The 26,607-nt window shown below is 31.9% G+C and overlaps 1 pseudogene; it reads left to right on the top strand.

Annotated features, from left to right (window-relative positions):
• Positions 1-26,590, top strand: LOC134230275 (GATOR2 complex protein MIOS-like; annotated as a pseudogene).
• Positions 26,591-26,607: the final 17 nt, after the last annotated feature.

A 26,607-nucleotide genomic window follows, 5' to 3' on the forward strand; every position in this document is an offset into this window, starting at 1 on the left:
ATGGCAACTCCCTGTATGTGTATTTCCCTCCCTATATTGTAGACATGTAGGGAATCTTTTGACTATTCCCTATTGTACAATGAATGACACCTCCCTGCTTGTTTATTGTATAATTAATGGCAACTCCCTGCATTTTAATTGTATAATTAATAACACCTCCCTTTAAGTGTGGTGTATCTTTTATTTTGTAGATTGTACTCGACCACAGAACCAGACCCAGACAAAAATGATACGAGGCGTCTGTGTGGACAGACAGAATGATCACAGGATCGCTTCATTTAACGAGGTTTGTATGTCAGAGAAATTCTGTAAATGAACATTGTTCCATGGGGTCACAATTCCACAGAATCTCTGTTTCTGTTAAATCAGCGGGTAGAAAATTAGGAGGATTTCCAAGACTTTCACTATATGCCTTACATGTATATTAAAGATGATGGGACAAATTTCTGCAAAGATTTGTGATCAAGTACATAGCTAGAATTATAACCTCGCAGAAAAAAGTAATTCTACAGTAGTTCAAATAATAAAAATAGTTTTTCAATCGCAAATATGAATAAGAGCAGTTTAAAAATGTACTTTTTATGCCCCGCCATGAATATGGCCGGGGCATATAGTGTTTGTCATGTCCGTCTTCCATCCTTCTGTCTTTCCGTCCTTCTGTCCTTCCGTCTTTCCATCACACTTTGTGTTTAGCTCTGTTCAAAGCTAAGTTTCAAAGAAACTATCCAAGATATTTTCATCAAACTTCATATGCTGATAGATATTGATGAGAGCTATGCAACTGCTTCAACATTTTTTACCTTGACCTTTACTTGACCTCACTTTTCTTAAATTAGTGTTTAGCTCAGTTTTAAACATACCATTCAAGATGGTGTTATCAAACTTCACATGTTGATACAAACTTGCACGGATGATGCATCTAGGGATGAACACTACCTCACTTGCTTCGGATGCTGGATGTGACCTACATTTTCCAGATGAGTGAACATGTTAAAGTTTTTGGAGAAGGTCCATTCCTAAGGAACTATAAGCCCTACTTGGACCAAACTTCCATGGATGATGCATCTAGAGATGGACACTACCAGACTTGCTTCGGATGCTGGATCTGACCTACATTTTCATTCCCAAGTAACTATAAGCCCTACCAGAACCGAACATCAATGGAGGTTGAAACTAGGGATGGACACTACCAGACTTGCTTCGGATGCTGGATCTGACCTTTATTTTCATTCCCAAGTAACTATAAGCCCTACCTGAACCAAACTTGCATGGATGATGCAGCTAGGGATGGACACTACCAGACTTGCTTCGGATGCTGGATCTGACCTACATTTTCATTCCCAAGTAAGTATAAGCCCTACGTGAACCAAACTTGCATGGATGATGCATCTAGGCATGGACACTACCAGACTTGCTTCGGATGCTGGATCTGACCTACATTTTTATTCCCTAGTAACTATAAGCCCTACCTGAACCAAACTGGTCAAATTTTATACACATACAAATTTTCATGTTGCTTTACTGATATATCCTCGGCGGGGCATTCATGTCGTATGGACATATTTCTAGTTTCTGTCATTGAAATAATTAATTACAATACTGCAACAAAAATTTCCAACATCAAGGTTGCAGCTCATATTGATTTAACAGTTTATAAATTACTTTTTATTTCAGAACCACGTCTGTGTTTGGGATGTGAGGAACTTTGACAAACCTGTATCCTTATAATGCTTAAATACATATATAAACAAGCACACTCCAAGTCTAGAGTATTTTTTATGCAAGACTGTGTCATTCACAGACATACTGTAAACCAACCTTTTTTGTGCATCTTCTATTCACAATTGGTCAATTTGCAATTAATTTGCGACAATTTATTTTCACAACTGCATGAAGAAACGTTCTCTGTAATTTGACCCAGTGCATGAACCAAATTTAACGTCTCCTTAATCAACTTTAAAGATGCTGACATTTCAGGAACCTAAAGCTGTCTCTTCTATTCGTTGGTGTCCCACAAGGTAAGTACAGTACTGTCCTAAAGCTGTCTCTTCTATATGCTGGTGTCCCACAAGGTAAGTACAGTACTGTCCTAAAGCTGTCTCCTCTATATGCTGGTGTCCCACAAGGTAAGTACTGTACTGTCTTAAAGTTGTCTCCTCTATACACTGGTGTCCCACAAGGTAAGTACAGTACTGTCCTAAAGCTGTCTCTTCTATACGCTGGTGTCCCACAAGGTAAGTACAGGTCTGTCCTAAAGCTGTCTCTTCTATACGCTGATGTCCCACAAGGTAAGTACAGTACTGTCCTAAAGCTAGCCTATTAGGTTTCTTCTATACGCTGGTGTCCTACAAGGTAGGTACAGTACTGTCCTAAAGCTGTCTATTGTATACGCTGGTTTCCCACAAGGTGAGAGAAAGTACTGTCTCAAATATGGTATTACAATAGGAAATTATAAGAACATTGTCACTGCAAAATGAAAAATAAATCTTTCTATCTTTGATCTTGCCAAGGATAATGAAATTTATTGCCAAGGGAAAATGAAAATTAAGGTTGCCGAAAGATTAAATGGGAAAATACCCAAATTATTGAAGACTGAATACTGGACAACAGTGTATAATAATAACATTTTCATTGGAAATTTGGAAATTTCCATAACATGATTGGAATTTTTTATCATTTTTAAGTAATTTGGAAAGTTTTGCTACTTTGCAACTGATGTTTCACAGTGTGAACATGAGCAACACAGCTGCAGTCAATTTAATAAAATAATACATCACTTGTTTAATGGTTTTCAGGAAAGGCTACCTGGGAATTTTAAGTCAGGACAGCCAGACAGTTAAAATATACGACATACTGCATCTACCTCAAACAGGTAAGATTATACAATGATGTAAAGTAAGATTAAGGTAATTTTAGCAAATGATGCATTCATAGAAACCATGCATCATATACTTTATAGAGGGTTACTGTATACAGGGTTATTTTTGCCCCGTGTTATTTTTGCCCTTTTACACTTGCTTACATATTTGCCCCTGTTTTAAATTCACCCAGTCCCAGTTCTGTGTAAGAATTTGTACTGTGTTCATTGAATTCACCCCGTTTTATGATCTCCCATTTGTGACAAGGGCGAAAGGAATGAAAATAAAATGGGAACAAAAATTTAGCCCGTGTTATTTTCACCCTTTCATGCTTGCAGGGAAAATGTCCCTGTATATAGTATACATTGTATATACACAAATGCATGTAAATATTGACAGAATTTTTGAAAGTAAAAAGATATCTTTAAAGATGGATTGCATGAATACCAATGTAACATTTAGAATCTATATTAGGAAATAAGTTATTGAGGGGGATAAGGATAGATGATTTATGTTATATTCCACTCATTAACAACTACTCAACATCTGTCAGTAATTTAAAATTGAAGGTGGTTCTTTTATTTCATTCCAGAAATTCAAGGTACACATAATTTGTATTTAATATTACATGTAATATATTGATCATTGAATATGTCATTGTTTAACGGTGATTTGAGAAGCATGGTGTGATTTACATGTATAAATGATTTTTGTGCTTCTCCTAGAAGTGAATTATTTTTATATTCTGCTTTTTAATCTCTCCTGTGTTTAAATTTTATTCATTGGGTTGACTGGATTTTCATTCATTCAAAAAAAGTAATGTTTTGAAAGGTTCATTCTCTATAAGGCCATTTTCCGGCCTACGATAAAATCACTTTAAAATGTGATTTTATATAACTATAATCATTCTAGTTCATGATTTTGATGTTTGTTTTTTAACATCGATCATCTAAGACACGTGATTTTGAGATAAAAAATGGCTTCCAGTTGAAGAAAAATTGAGGGTAGGTCTATTTAAATCAAGTTTCTATGCATGTTTCTGAATGTAAATTATCAAAAATTGTTTATTTATGTCGGAAATACATCAGACCTAAGTAATGAATTCGAAGATTTTTTAAATTTAAGGATTATGATATTTTTTTTGACAAGAATTCTAATGCATCCATATTTTGCATATTTTGAAGGTAAATCTTTACGAAATTCACACTGTAAGGTGCTGAAAAAAGTTTGATTTGAAATTTATTGAAAAGTATTACATCATATATTATTATGTTGTAATTGTATATCATTTCTATAGATGTGGTACTTATTTTACGCATAAAATAACCATGTAAGAAATGAGGTTTCTTAGTTTCTATTGAACTCTAAAAGTTATGTATCAAATGTTGAAAGCACTGAATGGATTTTGATTGTGATTAAATAAAACTGAAGTAGTAATTAAGAAAAGAAATTCAACAATTGCAAAAAAAATAAAGAATTAATAGCATAAGAATATCAATGCAAGTACATGTTGACTATCCATATACATGTAAATAGTCAATACATACAACTCAGAGCGGTTGCATTAAAATATACATCTATAAGTATAAAATGAAATAGAGTCGTAAAATGGCTTTGCTTTTATTCAATTACTCGTGCTGCACGATATATTCAATTAAAAATGCCTTCTAAACTTTATGTATTTACATGTATAAAAGTTGAGAACTCCCCCCCCCGTGTCTAACGGTACAACATAAAATGGAGCAGAATTTTAACAGTTCATATCAGATTCTGAAGTTTTCGTATATACTAGTATACGGATTTAAGAGTTCTACAACATCCCATGTACAAAATGGACCCTTAGGGTTTGATGCACCTTTCCCATTCTTGAAACCTGTAGGTTAAATTCAGTCTCTTTCCTATAGTGCAGCGTCAAAAACTTGTTTGACACGGATAGTGACAGTTCCCTACCAAAGTCTTTAGCATTTAAAGTAAATGTCATCGATCGTTTGGATATTATCTTCTTTTTTTTTTATACAAAAAAGGTCCCGTCCTGCGTTGGGCGTTGGTTATTAATGCAACTATGCATAAACACTTAACCTTAAGTGGATGGTTTCTTCATCTGGTTGAAAAATCCTTAAATGGAGTAAAGCAACATTCATTTATCAATCACAATGACATAATACATTTACGAATCCCCCTCCACATTACCAGTTTATTTTCTAAGACAGGACTAGTGTTATCGTAACTTATGTCAATGAGTCCTCTCAATATTAAGACCCAGTTAACAAAATATGGATCAAATGATACTCTTATGGAAGTTTCCATATAAAAATTTTGTGTGTACCCATAGGAAGAAAGTCAATAATACAAATAATAAATACATGGTACCACTTCAACAAAGATTGCTTTCATCATTTCTAGAACATATACAGTACTCATAAGGAAATACAAAGAATATTTGCTGAACTCATAACGAAGTTCAAAGAAGTAGCATGTATAGATATACTAAACTATCATTATAAATATAAAAGATAACTCATATTCACACCTTATATTCGATAAAAAGTTCTTATTTCTTAATTTTTATTAGACATTTCAAAGAAACGTCTCCACTTTTAATTTCATGACATCCAGTCTTCTCAGTCCTTTGATTTTTAGATTTTTAAGTAAAAAGTTTCACTTTCTTTTTAGTAAATATGCATGGCTGATATAAATCATAGTAAATCAACAGAAAATTGTAATATAACCAAAAGTTTATAAAAAGAAATAATCTACATAAGCTGATATCCTTCATTGTGAGTAGTTAGCTTTTTCTGCAAATATCGAAAAATGAAGTGAAAAGTTTTTATTTAGATGTCATAACCACCTTTAACCAAATTCATAATTTGGCAGTCACTTTTTATGTTTATAAGAAATGTACATGCAAATTTTGGTGTTGGTTAAAGGTGGTTATGACATGCGTATGAGTTATCTAACACAGCCACCCTCTTGATTTTTCCCATTACTCTAATGCTAATACGGATCGATAGTACCTTACTTTGTGACCCTATATCATAAAAAATACTATTGTATCATTAACCAACCAATATTTATCAAAAAATTGGAACATAAGCCTAGTGATTCATGTAATTTTTAAGGGAAAAAATACTATATGAAAAATTGAAGTCATTGTAGGCCGCAAAACGGCCTTATAGAGAATGATCCTTAGTTACATGTATGCAAAAAGTAAAAAGGAAGGAAGTACATAGATGAATAAATTTAGAATTATATTTAGCAACTTTCATATTTCATAATCCTGAAAGTCAATATTTCACCATTGTTTACTTCAAGCGCTTTACTGATCAAGCGTTTGTATTATCCCCCATAAACCGTGACTAGAATTTAAAACCGGGAACGGTCATGGTGTAAACCGTTTGATCATTTAAGGGACTCTGTATTTTAAAGTTACATTTAAATGGAAGTTATATGAAACAAACACTCGGCATTTTTTGCTTGTATTTTATGAAATTTTATTTCCAAGGAAGCTTAATTAGCCTGCAGAATTATTTGCTGATTTGGAAGTTGGCATATTCTTGAGCCTTGATAATAAATTTGAATGAATTTTTAGAAAATGGAAAATATTGATTCTACTGTATACCATCAATTGATCATTTAATGACATTTATCAGTAAATTTTAAAGAAAATTGATTTCTTAATTGTTTTTCATATTAATTGTAGATGTGAGTACAATCATAGTAAGCGTCATTATATCTTTAAAATTTTGTAGTCCATACTGCAAAAAAAAAAAATCTATTTCTTCAACTTTTGTTGAAGTTATACCAAATAACAATGAAGTTAGGTCACCATGAATGCTCATTAACAAGAATTTATTTTTCTTTTATTTACCAGTTGGATCTGAAGAACTAGATCAGTACTACAGTGAAAGAACAATCAAAGGTGAGGTTAATAATACTGATTTTTTTTATCCTTTTATTTAAAAGATGGCTGGTTTAACAAGCAGTGTGATTAGAGCTTCTCTCGACTGGTGCTCTTTAGTGATCAGTCTGTCTGTCTTGTCTGTCTGTTTGTCTTTTAGTCCTTTACAAATTCTTTTCATTGAAACATATTCTTTCTAAAAGTGGTTCCCTGGATAGCTTTATGAAGTATCAAAGATGTGTAATTCATGCCAGTTCTGATCAATTTAACAACCTGTAACTTTCCTTTTTTTTTGGAAGAAAAATTCTTGGCAATTTCAGTTTTTATGCAGACATCAATGTACATTCACAATTATACATGTATTTGCTAATTCATATTTGTTCATTGAACCTAAAATATTTCATAGAGAGATCATCTGAATGAGTCTCAGTTGTTCTGTTTTTGATTAAAGCCTGTTACTCATTTTGTTAGGGAATGAATTAAATAGAAATCCAAAGTTATACTTTATAACCTGGGTTGGGGCAATTAAGGCTTTATAAACCGCTTAACACAATGTCAAGTGGATTGATACGTTTTAAATTTGATATTAGTCATTGTGACATAGGCAACCCAGGTTATACAATTTAGATAATTTTTTTATCCAATCAAATGATGCTTTACAACTAAAATTAAATTATTGATGTATGTTTAATCTTTTCAGTTTTGAATACTCAAGTGGTGACATCATTTTCCTGGCATCCGAAGCAGGACAGTCGATTGCTGACCATCACGCAGCAGGGCACACTCAGGGATATAGTGGTGCATGAACACATTCCTTTTGTAAGTATTGTACATGTACATCACGGCATTGTCTGCATGCAGGCCCTGGGATAATTGTGCACCAGTCAAAGTTGACTGAGTGACAGCTGGTTTTCACCTGTGTTAATTTCAGAACTATTCAAGTGATTTTTCACCTGTGTTAATTTCAGAACTATTCAAGTGATTTTTCACCTGTGTTAATTTCAGAACTGATCAAGTGATTTTCACCTGTGTTAGTTTTAGAACTGATCAGTTGATTTTCACCTCTGTTACTTTCAGAATTGGTTAGCTGATTCACACCTATGTTTTAATTTTAGAACTGGTCAGCTGATTCCCACCTGGTCATGGCACACGGTAAGATACTGAGTGACAATGCTCTGAACAGAGAGGAGAGTGGACATCTAGATATCTCTGTCAAAATGAAGGAAAGGATCATCCAGGGTTACGGGTTACAGGTGATACAAATACCTCAGAGGTTAATGATTATCCCTGCCACCATCAATATTGTAAACATTTACACAAATCTTGTACCTTGAAAACCAATATCAAATACCATGGATATGTGAGAGTGAATAAGAGGTCCAAGCCATATTAAAGTCCCCTTCTCTCTCCCCCCCCCCCCCCTCCCCCTTTCCGAGCTGAAAGGCTTATGTGATCTTTTCTGATCAAAATTTTTTTGTTGTCTGAGGTGGCATTGTAGTCATCATAATCTTTTCACACTTCATCCCTCTCCAGAACCACTGTATATGGCTATAGGACATTCTAATTTGTTCAGATAAATGGCCACACCCTCTTCCAGACACAAGACAAATGGAGGTAGGGTGGGGTCACAATATATTACCTTAATTTTACATAGGAATATATTGGGAAAAAATTTGCTGATAAAGAATGAGTGGCCAAAGTTACTCAGGTGGGCATTGTTGCCCATAGGCCTCTAGTTCCTCATCTTATTAATCTTATATCCCTTTTGTCCTTGTCTCTTGGAGTTAATTTGAGATAATGATGTTGAATTATAGGAAGACTGTTTAGAACTTTTATTTTTATGTCTCAATGTTAGATGAAATTTAATTCTTGAATTTGCTGTTTGATCCCAGGAAATATTTAAAACTTGAATATTGTCAAGGTTTGCTGCCAAGGGGTATGTTTTATCTTAATTTTTATTGTCTCTCAGACTGACTTTAATGTGTTTGTTTCTTAACAGTCTGATCATATCTGGCACAACGTTTTCGCTGTAAAAGATGAGCTTGACTTGTTTGGGGTGTGGAGATGGTTGTCCTGTGAGTTAAAACAAATTAATCAAAACCTACAATCTTAAAATCAAGTAGCTATATGTAAATCAAACTCAATCTTATTAAAGTTAGATCTGTTATCTCATTGTTGGATTCTGTTGAAAGAATTCAACTTTTAGAAGTGATACTGAAAAAAAAGAAAGATGAAAGTTTTAAAGTATTGACTAGATTGTACCCATTATGCAATATGGCATACACTTAAACTGCAATTTGTTTGACTGGCATATTATTGCAAATATTAGATTCAATTTAGAGAAAAATAATTTGAAAAATGTATATTTTTTTTTTTTAATTAATCTAAAAAAAGAGATATGGATATTTTTTTCTCGTCTTCAAACTAGATGCTAGAGAGATGTTGGAATATACGAGACAAGGTCAGCGTAGCATGCTGGGTAAACACTTAGGAATAAAGAGCATTCTGAGATTGGATAGTGAGGACGTACCAGGCTCTCAGATGGTCAATATGTACTGGGCTGTGGACTTCTCACGGAAATTGTCCTCTGTCAGGCAATATCACAGCACTGAAAGGCAAGTTATCATGAAAAGTTAACGTGAAGTGTTTTCTATCCAATGTTGTCAAAAATTTATTGTAGCAGCAATCTTAGGCCAGCAAGTACATTTTGGAGCACTAATGAATATTAAGTGATAATTGGAATATATGTATTAAAATGTACTTTTCTTTCAAAAAAAGTTGCCAAATAATGAATGCTGCACATGCATATTTTAAAAAAAAGTTAAGAAATATACTGTAAAATCACATATTTTCATGGAGTCAATTTTTGCCGTATTGAGGAAAATCTCTTGCTATGTGGGGATTTGATTTTGTTAATCAAGAATTAATCTTGTGGTGGACATGAATTTGTGGGTCTCGTCATACCTTGAAAACAACGAAAATTAACCCCCCACCCCCCACCCCCCCAAAAATTTGAGATTTGACAGAAACTGTAAACAAATCTTTAAAATGAGAAATACCTACACGTTTTTGTTGGGGGTCACACTATAGACTTCTCACACAACACAGATGACTATGAACTAATGAGGAAGAGTTAATTGACCAAATGCAATAATCTTTGCAGGACCAAAGCTCTACAGTTGTGTGGATGGGGTGCTGATAAGCAGAAAGCTGAACAGTTAGACACTATTTTACATGAGTATGTTCACAATTTTGTGTAGTCATTTCTTTCAGTTTATATTTTGTGTGATCAAGGTATTCTTGAAACATAAAAACCAAATTTAACTGTACCAGTGTAACATATCTATAGCATTTCAATGAATTAACACTCAGTCTGTAAATGTTTTACATTCTGTTAGACTACAAATGGATGGAAAATACTCAGTAGCGGCCGCAATGGCCCTCTTTAATCTTCAAATCTCCAAAGCCATAGAGATCCTTAGTACCAGCAATTCCAAGGGTCAAGGTCAGAACTTTCTCTTTTAAATCACTCTCAATGATTTAATAATGAACTCATTAAATAAAATATTAATGAACATAAATGTGAAGAATTTGACATGTTTGCCAAGGGTCTAATTCTCTGTAAAGACCCTTTTCCGGCGATGTACTGTAGAAGTACATTTTTCTGCGTGGTATTAATTTAAACTTGACAATCTGAGAAATCTGCGTAATTTTCTACCCACGGGTTAAAAAGAAATTGAGATTCCATGGAATTAAGACCACGTAGAAAAAAAGTACATCTACAGTATTTTGCCTCTGAGTTATTCCCCTTAGTCACCATCTTGTAGGGCAGAGTAGCAAATTTTCCTCCATGAGCAACCAATTTTAATCATGCTTTCAAGAAATATATGGGGGAAAAGATTTACAATGATTTTCTAAAAAATTTGAATTAACAAATGTATATTCATAAGAAAAATAGTGTTATCTCTACCTCAGTAACCAGTATAACAAGTTGAACTTGGTTGAATTATGAAGGGATCTTAGAAATATTGACCTACAATATGGCGGCCATGGGGTAATATAACTCTTTTTTAAAATTCCCTCTATACCTTAACAGAGAGTATGGATCTAAGTACGGTTGCCATGGCGATAGCGGGTTATACGGAGGAGAGACACACCCTGTGGAGGAAGACATGTCTGTCACTGCTACAGAAGTTAGACGACCCCTACCTCAGGGCCATGTTCGCCTTCCTCACCTCCGAACGCGAAAACTACGAGGAAATTCTGGTAAGAAATTTGAAAAGGCGCAGTTAATGGATGACCAGTTCTCACTTTTATATCAAATAAACTCCTCAGCTATAGAGCTGTTTACTTTTATTTATTACTTTATCGTTTGACATCGTTTGAAACCCACAATAGGTCTTGCTTCTCTTAGAAGTGAGACCTACCGTGGGTTTTCAAGGATGTATGATAAAGGCATTAGAACAATTTGAAAGTCAACGGTCAAGGAAATGCAGATTTTGTGTGTACTTCATGATTTATTTTCAGATTATATTGAACAGATACTCAAGAACTCAATAAATAAAACTCGAAGGATTATAGTTTCGTGTACACAAACAAGTGCTCTAAAAGAGTTCTGAAATAAGATTATTTACTTAAAAAAATAAACAATGTATTTCTTTCACTTTATACAGCTTTTCATGCATTCCATTTCAAACAAATAAAGTTCAGAATTTTTATTCTGTACACAAAATTAAGAGTCAGTCCGCGAGAAAACCATGCAGAACTGTCCAAATCGAAGGTTGTCATATCTCTATGAAATTTGAAGGGTAGTTAGACTTAATAATGTGTTATTAAAAAATGACCAAAAAAAATTCCCATCATTCAACATAGCAGCCGTAGGCAGCGCCACCTCCTTTTTGCACATTTAAGTGCAAATGCACTTTAAAAATTCAAGAAAAATGGTAAAATTCACATTTGATTTATTTTACTCAAAATTAAACTTGCATTTCCATTAAGGTATTTTTAAGTAACATAAGACTATGTTCTTTCAAAATTGACATTTATCATAATCAAATATGCAATATATCAAAGGGCAGACAACTCTTGAAAATTGGCATGATGCCAATTTTCAAGAATTGCCAAAAGTATTACAAATTTAATGCCCCAAATCTTCCAAGACCAATCTTTGAAATTAATTTTTTTGATTTTATTGTACAAATATAACTCTAAACATTATCTTTGCAAAATATTGAGCTTGGGAAATAAGAAATAATTGAGATATGGGGATTTACAAATTGTCAATTTTCGAAAAAATTGCTCAAATTCAAATGGGTTACAAAGTCAAATATAGTACTTCAAATTATAAGCAATTGTTGTAAGATATTCAAACATGTAACTATTTTCTTTGAAATAATAATTAAGATTGAAAAATATTAAAATTAAAAATTAAAAAAAACTAAATTGTCAGAAATTACCCCTTATATGAGGATCAGCATTTTGCCAATTGTTTAGAAATGAAAAAAAAAGCGTAATAAATTGCATTGGCTTACTTGCAATTTTTTTTCAACAATCATATGAATATATATGTTCCTTATATTTTGTAAGTTAGTTTCTTTTTGATTAATAAAAGGGAAATTACAAGTATTTAAATTCAAACGGACTCTATTTCAGTATCATTCATATGAATTTTGAGACCTGAACATATAAAATTTGAGCCTTCAGTAAGTTGTTTGCTTTCTGCCAATTTTAAATTGGTACAAAATAAAAATACTGACAGGAGATGTTATACAAAAAACTCCATAAAGGAGTTTAAGAAAATGAAAGATGCTGGATTTTACTTTTATCCCACCTCCCGAATCAAACAATTGTCTTCTTTTTTCACTTGGAAATTCTTTTCAGGTAAGTTTAATTTTAACCCCCCCCCCCCCCCCCAACCCTTTCAAAATCGTTTCTACGTCACTGCTATGACTGCGATTTTCCTGCAGAAGAGATTTTATGATTATGAATAAATCAACTTGAATTAAATAATGGGGGGTTGAATTTATGAAATATATGTTGTTTATAAATTTGTGTATTTAAGGTGATTTAATCTATAAAAAAAAGAATGTTTTCCTTTCCGTTTTCCGTTCCTCGTTTTAGCAACACCCCTCCAGAATCCTATCATTTTTCATTATTTTATCCATTTCAATATTAGTACGTAAATTGTGGGGATGTGGATGGGTTAAACGATTGGGTACTAGATACACTCGACAGAAGTTGATAGCCCCCCCCCCCAATTTGAATGAACAGTCATTTAGGGTATTCAATTTTTTTTCGGAGAGCTACAGATCTGCAGCAAGGGTATTCCGAATCACCTTTTACATTTTGACTGCAGATGATTTTATTAAAAACTTTTCACATGGTTGTTTGGTATCAAAGGAAAGCCAATTTAGTGAAAAATCAGATCTACTTTATAGAACGAGTCTATCTTCGATACAGCGACCTTGACGGGGGTTATATTTGGATCACCTTTTTAGTGTATTGCGAATCACTTCCGCGTATTTCGAATCACCAGGTAAATGGGTGATGAAACCGGTCAGAAAACATCATCATAATTGATGAACTAGTTAGTATTGTTTATAAAAAGCCCCAAGAATAAAAAGAATTAAAATTTTCTTCATTGTACTTGTTTATTTAAAGGTTATCAACACCCCCCTCTTTATTCGCACTTTAAACATCTTTTCAGAAGCGGATCATGCAGAAAAGCAATTATTACCAAGAAAATAGGGGTTTCAGAAATTACATGACTGTAAATTGTTGTCCTGTTAATATAATTATGTAACTTTTTTGCCCCTGTGATTTTTTTTCGCTGCAAAACAATTAACGTTGAAAAATAATTCTACGAATCGGCTACCAAAAAAAAAAAGAAAAGATCATATACATGTAATGATGATGATAATATAAGAAATGTGTGAAAAGGAATAATAACTAGCTCTTGTTTAGATATACATGTATGTATCACAATTATTAAATATGACATAAACCACTGCATACGTGCACAGTATACATATATGTGTACATGTATATGCGTGTAAGTCCATATTTACACATGTATGATAAAAGGATCAACACTGGTCAAGCTACTAATTAACTCTTCACAGCTTTTCCATTTCATAATTTTCATAGGTCCCTTGTAAAGCAAACCGATTTTATCAAAATATCGGGCACATAACAAGTATGCAGGTGTCAAGGGTCAAATGACCACTATGTAGTGTATTTACAAGCAAGCAAAAAAGTGTGTGTATTTGATATATTGTGCGAATTATGATGATGGAAAAGATGTGGAATCGTTTTTCAACATCCTAATGGACCTAGAAATAACACCAAATGTGAATATTGCAAGGGAGGTTTGTGTTTTTTGTCTATCGATTTCCTAAGCACAAAGAACAAAGGAATATGTGTCCTCCATTTTGAATTTCAATAGTTCGATCACTCACTCACTCACCCGTTCAGTTGTGATTATTATTATGGTTTGAGTCTTTCACCACCTAAAACTGTCCTATACGGACTGTTATTTCACTAATTTATGCTTTCAATCCCAAAATGCCTAAGCAAGGTAAAAAATCACAACGTGGAGGTTTTGGACAACCCCAAAGTACCAAACCTTTTTCAAAAAGACAACGTGAAAATAGTAGTGAATATGAAGATTTTGATGATGATGATGAAGCAATAGTTGACACTTTAGTGGGTGCACTAAATAAACCCGAAATTATGTCAAAATTTGTTGAATGTATCTGCTCCTCAAAGACACTGGTAAAATCACTCATCAGTCATCTACTTCCTAGTTTGACAGAAACACTACAGAGTGTACTCGATCCTCTAAGACTATCTATAGACAATCTAACTGACCAACTAAAGAAATCAGAGGAGAGGTGTGTTGAACTAGAACTAAAAAATGACGACTTGGAGCAATATACTCGCAGACAAAATCTGAGGATATCAGGAATTGTTGAAAAAAAAGGTGAAAATACTAATGCCTTGGTTGCTGGCTTTGTCAAAGAGACAATGAACGTCGACCTAGATATGAATGACATCGATAGGAGCCACCGGGTAGGGAGACCGAACTCGAAACCCAACCGAGACATAATTGTCAGATTCACATCATGGAAGGCGCGTCACAACATCATCAAAAGATGGAAAGCAGTGCACGAATATAATATACATAATAACACCTCTTACTACGTCTTCGAAGATCTTACCAAAAACCGTGCCGCGATTTCATATCATGCTAGACAACTAAAAAAAAACAGAGAAATCGAAGACACGTGGACGGCAGATGGGAAAGTATTCGTGAAATACTATGATGACGATAAATTAAAAGTGTGTACGAGAATTAGTGACCTTAAGCCTGGTGCGCATTCTCAAACAAAAACATACGCCAGTGCGGCCATGGAAACAGTTGAACTTTCCTCGTAGTGGCCACACTGTCTGAAATAACGAGGTGTCAGAGCCCAGTCTGACAAAACAATCCTATTCACCGGTTTAAACTTGTCTTTTGAAACCTGTGATCATAATAAACAATGTAAAACACTGCATAAATTAGACGTAGAGTATAAAATTATATGCTTACCACATGAATTTGTATAACTCCATATCCACGTGCACTTATTTTTTATGGAAAACCCCTAAGTCACGTGATATAGTTCCTTGAAAGGGAAAAACACAAGTTATTTTAAGGATACCAATACACATTTTTTTATGCTGCGTTTTTTGTACTACGTACAATACTTACATTTTCCTACTATGAACTGGGAAAAACTCCCCCTTATTATTTTTGTATATATGGTATTATTATTCATACAAGACATTTGTACGTTTTTTGTTATTTTCTTCCGTACAAATGCACTTTTTCTTTTATGTGTTCTTTTTTTCTTAAACCAGTGTAATTATTTTGCACTAAAAATGCTGAGTATATCTTTATCAACTTATAATGGATTTCTTTATACGTATTATATCTTTGTTTTCCAAGCTGACAAAATACTAAATAATATGCCTGCTGTTCAGGAAATTGTGGATCCATTAGGAAAGTGTATTTATTTTGAACATGTCAACATCCTGTGTGTACCATGTGGTGAGACTCGGGTATTTTTTCCAATTTTTCAAATGATAATTTATGACACACATGATTGATCTTCTCTTATGTGTTAAAAACCAGAGTCTCCCGAATTGTTTATATATTTCTTGTTGTCTGTCGCTTACATATAACTACTCTGACTTGAGGTTCGCATGGTTTGATGCTGAATTACATGCAAGTGCTATGCTAAACGTATTCAATAATTTTCATTATTATATCTTAGTATTGGGATTTTTACTCATAATAGGTAATTTAGAAACAAATCCTGGACCAATACCAGATAATTTTAAAACTCGGAATTTGAGCATAGTCCATAATAATGTATGCAGTTTACTTAGCAAAGTAGATGTTGTTTACAATGAGTTGTCTGAATATGATGTTATTGGTATTACTGAAACTCACCTTGATGATAATATATCCAATGATGATATCATGTTTCATGGCTTTCATCCTCCCATTAGAAAGGACCGTAATAGGTTTGGGGGTGGAATACTATTTTATATTTCCCTAGATCTACATTTCATCATGAGAGATGATCTTAATGTCACTAATACTGAACTTCTTTGGTGTGAAATACATATGCAAGATAATAAGAAAATTTTACTTGGTCTAATATATCGACCACCTAATACAACTGTCGCCTATTTAGAGCGTCTTTCTGATTCACTTGATATTGTATTAAATGAGTCAATCCCAGTATTTCTCATGGGTGACTTTAATATTGATATGTTGAGTAGTGGAAACAATGCTTTTAAACAAAGTATGATACAAAGTAATTTATTAAACCTGATTAATGAACCAACAAATTTTACAACTACCCCTGGTACATGTATAGATTTAGTATTCACTAATAATGCAAGTATTGTAGATAATGTGTATGTAGCATCACCAATCTGTAGTACTCATTCACCAGTTAGTTTTGATATAAAATATAAAACTTTCAAACAATATGCTTACAAACGCACCATAAGAAATTACGATAATGTTAATTATAAAGATATAGAAAATGATCTTAATAAAGTCAACTGGGATTCCACAGTCTTTAATACCTCAAACATAAATGAAATATATGACAATTTCTTACACACATATGATGCAATCTTAGATAAACATATACCTAAAAAAGTAGTCACAATTAGACCACGAGATAAACCATTTATGAATAATAGTATACGTCTAAGAATAAGACAACGGAATCGTATACACAGAAAAGCAAAACAAAGAGATTGCCCAAACTTATGGGGTCGTTTCAGAGAGCTCAGAAATGAAGTAATTTCTATGGTTAGACATGCTAAAGAAAAGTATAAGGAAAAACTTACTTCTCAAATACTAAATAGAGATATACCACCAGGAAAATGGTGGCGAATTACAAAATCAATTGCAAAACTTTCTAATAAACATAAACCAATGCCTCCTATAAAATCAAATGGTCAAATTTTACTTCATCCATTAGAAAAGGCAGAAGCATTAAATAATTATTACTCAAATGTTTCTAGTGTTGATGAAAGTAAAACCATACCTGAGCATGGTCCTGGTCCCCCCTTAGTAACCATTGAAAACATAATTGTCACTGAACAAGATGTTGCTGATCAATTAAATAATTTAAATGTAAATAAACCTCCTGGCCCTGATGGGATAACACCAAAAATTCTTAAACAATTATCCTCCTCTATTTGTAAACCACTAGCGAAACTTTTTAATAAGTCATTTGAATTAAAACAATTACCTAATGTGTGGAAGCAAGCTAATATTACCCCAGTTTTTAAGGGTAAAGGTAGTCCTGAGTTAGTTAATAACTACAGGCCAATTTCACTAACTAGTGCTGTTTGCAAAATAATGGAAAAAATTATTTTTAAATATTTGTACAATTTTATATTAGAAAACAATATCTTAACAAAATACCAGTCTGGATTCCAACCTAATGACTCAACTGTCAACCAATTAGTGGAAATTTATAATACAATTATATCTAATTTAGATAAAGGCAAAGATGTCAGATTCATTTTTTGTGATATTTCAAAGGCTTTTGATAGAGTTTGGCATAAAGGTCTACTTTTTAAATTAAAATCTTATGGAATTCAAGGTACATTACTAAAATGGATAGAAAATTACTTAGATGATAGAGTTCAAAGAGTGGCTGTAAATGGTTTCTTTTCAAATTTTAAACCTATATCAGCTGGTGTTCCTCAAGGTTCTGTTCTAGGTCCTTTCTTATTCCTCCTATATATTAATGACATAACTGAAAACTTAGTTAATAATACTAGGCTATTTGCAGATGATACATCACTGTTTATAGTGGTAGATAATGATATTAATGCAGCGGCAATCTCACTGACATCTGACTTAGATAAAATTAATAAATGGGCCTTAACATGGGGTGTGGATTTTAATCCAAGCAAAACCTGTAATGTAAATTTTACAAGAAGCTCAAATAACCATCCCCCAGTCCATTTTGGCTGTAATGGTAGCATTATTAGTGAATCTAGAACACACTGCCATCTTGGACTTCTTTTTCAAAGTGATGCCAAATGGTCATCTCATATAAATAATTTATACGAAAAAGCTTGTTCTCGACTAAATCTTTTAAGAATGTTGAAACATCTACTAGATAGAAGTGCGTTGGTAAAAGTCTATTTTGCTTTTATTCGACCCATCTTAGAATATGGTAGCATTGTTTGGGATAATTGCTCACAAGAACTTTCAAATCTTTTAGAAAATATTCAAGTAGAAGCTGCCCGAATAATAACAGGACTCAGGAAAAATTCATCTAGAAATGCTTTGTATTTAGAATTGGGTTGGGAACCATTAAATAAGAGAAGGGAAAGACAAAAACTCTTGTTGTTCTACAAAACTGTTTATGGTATATCCCCTCTTTATTTACAAGAAATGGTTACACCTTTTATGCCACCAAATCATGGTTATAATCTTAGAAATACATGTATTGATAATTTTAATTTTGTCGTACCTCAAGCAAGGACAGTCTCATATTTCAACAGTTTTCTGCCTTCTACAATAAGATTATGGAACAATTTACCACTTGAAACAAAATGTATTGAATCTTATTCATGTTTTAAAAATGCCTTAAAGAAACCTGCTACAGATAGAATAAAGGATGTCAAAATCTTTCATTATGGAAATCGCAAAGAAAACATTACTCATTGTCAATTAAGAAATGAATCTAGTAATTTAAATGCTCACTTGTATAATCAATACCTAAGTGAAATAGCCTCTTGTACTAAGTGTGGATATACGAACGAGGATAACTATCATTTTTTCTTCAGATGTCCAGCCTATTATAATCAGAGAATGATACTTTTTGAAAATCTTAAGAGTGTAATAGAACTAGAAACAATGTCTCCTGAACAAATTTTGAAAATTTTGCTAATTGGTGATAGGCAACTACCTTATAAAGTTAACTGTTCAATTTTTGAAGCAGTCCAACAGTACATCAAGTCTTCAAAAAGATTTTAAAGTATTTTGTAATTAAGTAAAAAATAAATCCAGATATTTCTTATTTTTTCTATTTATTCCAAGTCTCAGCATTTCCATTTTCATGTGTATGTTGTATTTTCCTTGGTAATTTATCTTTGCACTTTATTATTTTTCTCTTTATTCAGTGTTGTTACTATTTCCTTTTACTTTGTATTTTCTTAAATATTAGTTTTTTGCACCTTACTTATTCTGTTTTGCTGTTTTGTTTGCACTTCTTTCTTCTTATTATTATAATTTTTTTTTCATTATTTTTTTATTATTATTTTCTTTTTGTCATTATATTGTATAGCGAATATGCATAAGCTTAGTAATAATTCATCTGTATAATTTAATTTAATATATTATCGTGTATTTTTTTCCCCACCTTTAGTCAACAAAAGAATTTAATGTAACTTATAAGGAATATTTTCATCATTGTAATTCATTGTCATTTCTTAACATTTGTAACCTTGACCTTGGAGAGGACTTATATAGGCCATGCCTGATGTCCAATCCAATTATGTAAGCTTACTTTACATAATAAAATAATGTTTAAATTAAATATGCAGGTGTGCAATTTCTTCAGTTGCGGTCATGCACATGATACATGTACGTGATTCGAAATACCCTAAACTGTAGGGGGCTACAAATGCGGTGGTAACACATACATTTTTGAGATGTAATAAAAAATTATTAATGCTCATGAAAGCTCATAAAATTGCCGTTCTATCAATACCTAGTATGCTAAATTTCATCCACCAACAACGCCACAACATCGATGAGAAATATTCTGCAACATTTATACACGGAAATTTTCTTCGAGAAGGATAGCAAATTAACGAATTAATTAAGGTAAATTACCGAGTGTCGCGAAATGCGGGGTGATTCCCTAAATGACTGAATATGAATTCAGCCTTTTATCATGTTTGTCGCCAGTTTTAAATTTTTACAACTTTGTACTGCAAACTAGCAAAGTTTTGGCTGCAGTAACGACTCATGTTTTCTTGGGGGGGGGATAGTACCCTCCCCCGAATAATTTTGCCAATATTTATCGTGGAGGGTCCTATATCGATGGGGTACCTAAATCGGTGGCATCTCCTTTTGAGCTGATGATTTTTAATGGGAGATCTGACTTTATCAATATATGAATGTTACGTAACACAGTAGTTTAAAGTATGTAATGTAAAATTAAAAATATGCTTAGGAATGACGGTGTTTGGTTAACTCAAAAACACATTAAATTTATGAAACGTAAACAATTTACATGTAGATTGAAATTACCAATTATTTTTGAATTTGTTGAGAGTATGCAATCAAATACCTGTTTGTATTCTTATATTTTCTCAACTGATGACAAAACAAGTTGCTAAGACACTAAGAAAAATACGTACGTTTATATTGAAAATATATGATTTTAGTTAGTGAGTCCTCTATGATTTTCCTCTCGTTATTTCATTATTATATGTTTCATATGTGTTTTTCTTTTCCTTTTGTATACCATATACTTGTACCTCTGACCTGAATCTATATGTTGTTAATATATTCTTCATTGTCCTCATGTACCTGAAATGGTTTGAGTGAATAAAATGATCTTAAACTTTAACGGGGCCAGGTGCCTTCAACAAAATATCAAAAGTGTATTTTGATTAAAAATATGTTATTATTTGATTTAATTTCTTATTCAATATTGTACTTGTTAGGAAAAATTTTGTAACTGTTAATTACCATGAAATACATGTACATGTATGTAGATTCCCCGAGGAGAGAACCCTATAGAAAACATAGCTACTACATGTATAATGCCTAAAATAAAAAAAACAAACATCTGATGACCTTTTATTTTTTTTACTTTCTATGGAATTCTTGGTAGTTGATAATGTAGGTTGTCCCCCCTCCCCACACTGAAATTGCTTCCTCTGGGCCTGTTATTTGTTTATTCAAGCTAAGTTGTTGTTTCTTTCTTACATTCAAATATTTTAAAATAAGTTTTTTTCCATTTCATAGTGCAATAATGCTCCACAACAACTTCCTATGTGAAAAAAAATGATCATACATAACTTCTTTCCATTTTGACATACCTGTCACTTTTTACCCAATAATACAAAAGAGTTCCAACAAGGGGAGATAACAATTTAATTCCATCATATTGGTAACAAGGGGCTAAAATAAGCAAAAGAAAGTTATATGAAGTATTCGAATCAGTTATTCCTCTTCTAAAAAATATATTAGATTAAGAATCTTCTCTTTTTCATTTGAATATCATAGAAATAATCCAAAAATATGGCAAAAGTATGTTATTTAAAATATGTGAAATTGTAGCAAAATATGGTATTTCAAAGTTAATTTACAACATGTAGATATTATTTCCCAAGCTCAAAATTTTAATACAGATTAGACCTTAGATCATTTTTAAAGTAACAATTAATTTAATTTAATTTCAACCTTGGTCTTGAGAGAAATGAGCATCTAAAAATGGCTAAAAAATCATACTCATTTATTTAGGATCTATAAATAGATGTGTAAAAAATAAAATATTTATTTGAATTAAGTTTTTCCTCATTAATTGTGTTAATTGGACCATGACTTTGAAAATAAAACAAAATTTGAAAGTAAACTGATGACAAAAGGTAACTTTTTGACTTGATCAATTTGTATACATTTTCCATTAAATTTTGTGTGATTTTCGACAAATATGCAAATGAGCTGTTACTAAAAATAGATGCAGGGTTCGACATTTTTTGGTGGATATTCTGACTTCTACCTTTATGTAGAAAATTTTAAGCCACTTAAAATTCCCAAGTTGCAACCTTCCATTTGGACGATTTTTTGAATTTTGCATGGTTTTCTCGCAGACTGGCTCTTAATATGAACAGGAATGGTATAGGTCCAATATTTTGAATAACAGTCAATAACCTTGCTATCTGGAAATCCACAGGATCATGATTAAACTTCCAAAATGAAGATTTTATTCAACTTGAAGATAATGACTAAAAAATGTTATAAATAGTTTTTGGAACTGCAACAACATCACTTGGACATATTTTTATTGTTAAATGAAATAATATGTTCAAGATATCCAAGTCCAAATTTGCTTTTGTTAATTATTTTTTCAAAAATTTATATCTGCAGTGATTTACATCTTTGTTTAATTTTCGTATCCATAGAAACATGGATGGAAGAAGGTTTGTTGCACAATTACAATGTAGCTGAATATTTTATACTGCGCCATGCTTAAGATTTTATCAACATATTTTTCTTCTTTTTTTTTTAATCTCAATTCTTTTATGTTAAGCTTTTAAAATGTACTTGAAAAGAGATCATTAACATTTTGTTTTAAGTTATTATTTAATAGGGGAAAAATACAGTAGTGGCTGCAATAGTCTGCATTAATTTGATATTAATTTTTATTATTTTGTATGAAATTGAATCAAAATTAATGCACAATTCAGAATTCTGATTAATTTATCAAGTAATTTCAAGGCTATATAATATCAAGATGTTATAAGATGCAGTTTTATATAATTATTTTAAATGTGTTCATTGACCAAGTTAAAAGTCATATAATTATAATAAATTATACTTATATATAGTCGATGAATATTATAATCATGGATTAAAAACTAGCTTTAAAAAAAGAAAAATTAACATTATTTGTGTGAAGTAATACAGAACTTTTTTATTTTAAAAAAAGTATAAATCATGATAGTTTTGTTTATATTTTATATGGCAAAAAAAAATCTTTCATCTCAATTATTATGATACTGTGAAAAAAAAAATTAGCTTATTTCCTTTTTCCAGAATTTCTGGATGCATTTCTTTACATAAATTCTCACTTACTAGCTTAATAATTCTTTTAGAATTGAATGGGAAAAAAGTGATATCTAGCATGGATACAGTTACATAGACTTATGAACTTGAACTACTTTATATAGTTCACCAATTTCAGAATCATGACAATACATGTACAGTAGTGTGTATTATCATGATTATAATGAACAACACATGTAACCACTTTACAGATAATCTGATTTTTTTTTTTACAAGGTTTTGTTCTACAAATAAGGTTTAATTTGTTTATCTTTTAATTTGTAATGAGCAATTTTATTTTTTATATTTAGTACGTAACTTTGTACATTTACTTTGTAGGTAACTTTATTAAATAAATGCTTTTGGTAATTGTTTCTGAATAATTGGGTTCTATTTTCTCTATATATTTAGGGTTACTGTTATTTAAATATTAGGTAATTTTATCAGACTGCATATATATTACATTTGTATCTGGGTAAGGCCATCTTTAAAAAATTATTTGGTTGCCTCTCATGACCAACTGACTAAAAGGGCCTGACTTAAAACTTTTTTTTTATATTCCAGGACACAATTTTTTTTTCCTGCGTTCTGTTTATTCATCTTATTTCATCAACAAATGTGTTGAAATTTTCTGGGGAAAAAATTTCCCTCCTTCCCACCGACCCAATGATTTTACCCAGAGTTGTGAGAGGTCAAGCAAACTTCATTTTAAAGCTGGCCTGATGTTAATATTCATATATTTAGGTAATTTTATCCTCTCTGTATATTTTACACAGACAGACCAAGGTGGCATGCAGCTCTCAGACAAGATTGCCTTTGCCTGTATATACCTGGATGACGATAAGGTATCTATGTAAACTTACATTAAAAAAATTGATTGGTGTTCATTTATATATTATAAATAAAATCATCAAGTTATTGAAAAACAATTATATTGTAGAAAAGAAAAAAAAAACTTCTATATCTGTATGAATTAAAAATCATACATGTATTTGTGAAAATTTAAAATCTAAAAAAATTTATTTTGAATTATGTAATATATGTCAAATTATGTACAATGTATTAAATATATATCAAAAAAATTATTCATTGGCATTATACATGTACAAAATCAAGTTATTTTTCAATTGATAAACAACTTAGTCATATGATATATTAATATATTATTTATTTTATTAGTTAAAAGAGTACATCAACAGAATAACAAGGAAAGTTATAGAGGCTGGAAATTTAGACGGTTTACTTATCACAGGTTTGTGTATCTCATAATAGCCAAAAGATTGTTTATGTCTGGGAAAAAAATTTCATTCTAGCTAGAGGTAATTTCTTTTTTATTTTTGAATAAATGAGGATATATTCTAGCTTTTTGTCTCTTGAACTGTATATGAAATAACTCTCTCTAGGAAAATACTTTAGAAGCATATATTTTTGTGGGGATAATATTTAGTTGTTTTGTCATCTAGAATAGTTTCATGAGGATTTAAATTTCGTTGTTTTGAAAGTACCCCTATTCAATATATACTCATATAAAATTTCGTGTGGGATTTAATTTCGTTGATAATGGCTAACAACGAAATTAACGAAATTTAATCCCCCACAAATATTTGCTTTTACAGTATACCTTTTATGTTTTATAATTTTGTTTTAAAATAAGATATTGTGTTAAGGCCATAAAAAATTAATTTCTTGGTTCTCGGGCCCTCCCTCATGTCTTCCAAGGGTGCCTCATTGACCCTTTTTATTGCTAAGGCCATATAAAATTGAAATCTTGGTTCTCAGGCCCGCGCGCATCCAATTTGAGGTAGCCGCATTGCCGATTTTATTGTATTTTTGATAAATAAAAAGTTGGTATTGTGGAGACCAATCCGGGAAAAAAAATCCCGACCTCATTTGTTTCGTAGTTTAGTATTCAAATATCACTTCCGCTAGCCATTTACAATGAGATTTTGGCTACTTCGTCTTCGTTTGAAAATACATTCGAGGACATTACCTACGATGTTTACATGCTGTTAAGCATTGGATAAAGCAGAAATTTTGACCAGAAGTGGAAAGTATATCTGTGATTAAATCTTTATGTTAAAGAAAATTCGGGAATTAAAATAAAAAAAAATACCTCCCTCATCTACTTTATTGCCAATAAAATGATAAATAAAATGCCGCCCTCCTGCATCGGTTTTGGAGAAAATTGGCCTGAGAACCAGGGAATTAAATTTAGATAGCCTAAACCAATAAAATAAAAAAAGTCACATACCTCATCATTTGTTGAGGTTTTGTGCAATGTAAAAAGCCTTATCATGTTTTGGGGGCAATAAAAAAAGTATAAATTAAAAAAAGCCTCCCTCCCTCATCATATTCCTTGAAAAAAGGCCTGAGAACCAATTCAGGAATTAATTTTGCATGGCCTAAAATTTTTGTCTATTATAGATTTTGTTCAAAATACAAGACCTGCATGATGTCATTATAGACTCTCATTTCCCAGACTTTAATCATATTCCCTGATTTTATCTTATTCCTATAGAAGTCTCTTATCAAGAAGCTTTAGCACAGAACATCTTTTTATGAATTTTGGAGAGAAATACAGTAACTGTGAAATGATTTATTTTTGTGGAGGTTAAATTTTTTACTTGGTTTAAAAAAAATAGTTTTGTAGCAGAGGAAGAGTAATCTTATCTTGTCATAAAATTCTACCATTTCGTGGTGGACATAATTTTATGAAAATCAATCTTCTCTGAAAATTAGTGATTTCACTATAAAATCCTTGTAGGTTTAACACAGGATGGTGTTCTCTATATCTAAGTACGTGGACCTGACTGGTGATGTACAAACCGCAGCACTCGTCTGTGTCTTCTCACTCCCAAACGAAATGTCCAAAGACGAAAGAGTTCTTAACTGGATTGAATCGTAAGCACTACGTATATACATGTACAGTCATGTACACATGTATAATATTTTTAGACAATTCAGGGGAGAAAAGTCCTCTAGACATGAAAGAGTTATCTCTCCCTGAGATAGTAGATTCATTCCCTTTTAACAAAACATTACCATACCTATATGTATGTAAAAAGCATTCTTAAAAATTATGTTTCAGTATTTTTTTCTTTTAAAGGTACAGAGAACTGTTAGATCGATGGAGACTTTGGCATCACAGGTAAAATTTGATCAATACTGAATAGAAATTTCTGTAATATTTAATTTGTTACTTTCAAATTGCAATAAATTTCATGTGGCTATAACATAATTAAAATTTTGTTATTTAAAATTAAATTAAATCATTAGAAAAAAATTAAGATAGCTTCCTATAAGCCTTGCTTGTTTTTGTACAGGTCTAAGTTTGATATTATCTGGCATGCCAGCGATAACTTCCGAGTCATATCTCAGGCCTTCGTTAGCTGTAACTTCTGTGGCAAATCCATCGCTTGTAACATGCCTGTGGCCAGTCGGCCGACCATACAACTCTACTCAGCAAAGATTCCCTAAAA

Source organism: Saccostrea cucullata, unplaced genomic scaffold (assembly GCF_032062105.1).
Source record: "Saccostrea cucullata isolate Sc308-1 unplaced genomic scaffold, CSIRO_AGI_Scuc_v1 ctg4987, whole genome shotgun sequence".
Lineage (NCBI taxonomy): Eukaryota > Metazoa > Mollusca > Bivalvia > Ostreida > Ostreidae > Saccostrea > Saccostrea cuccullata.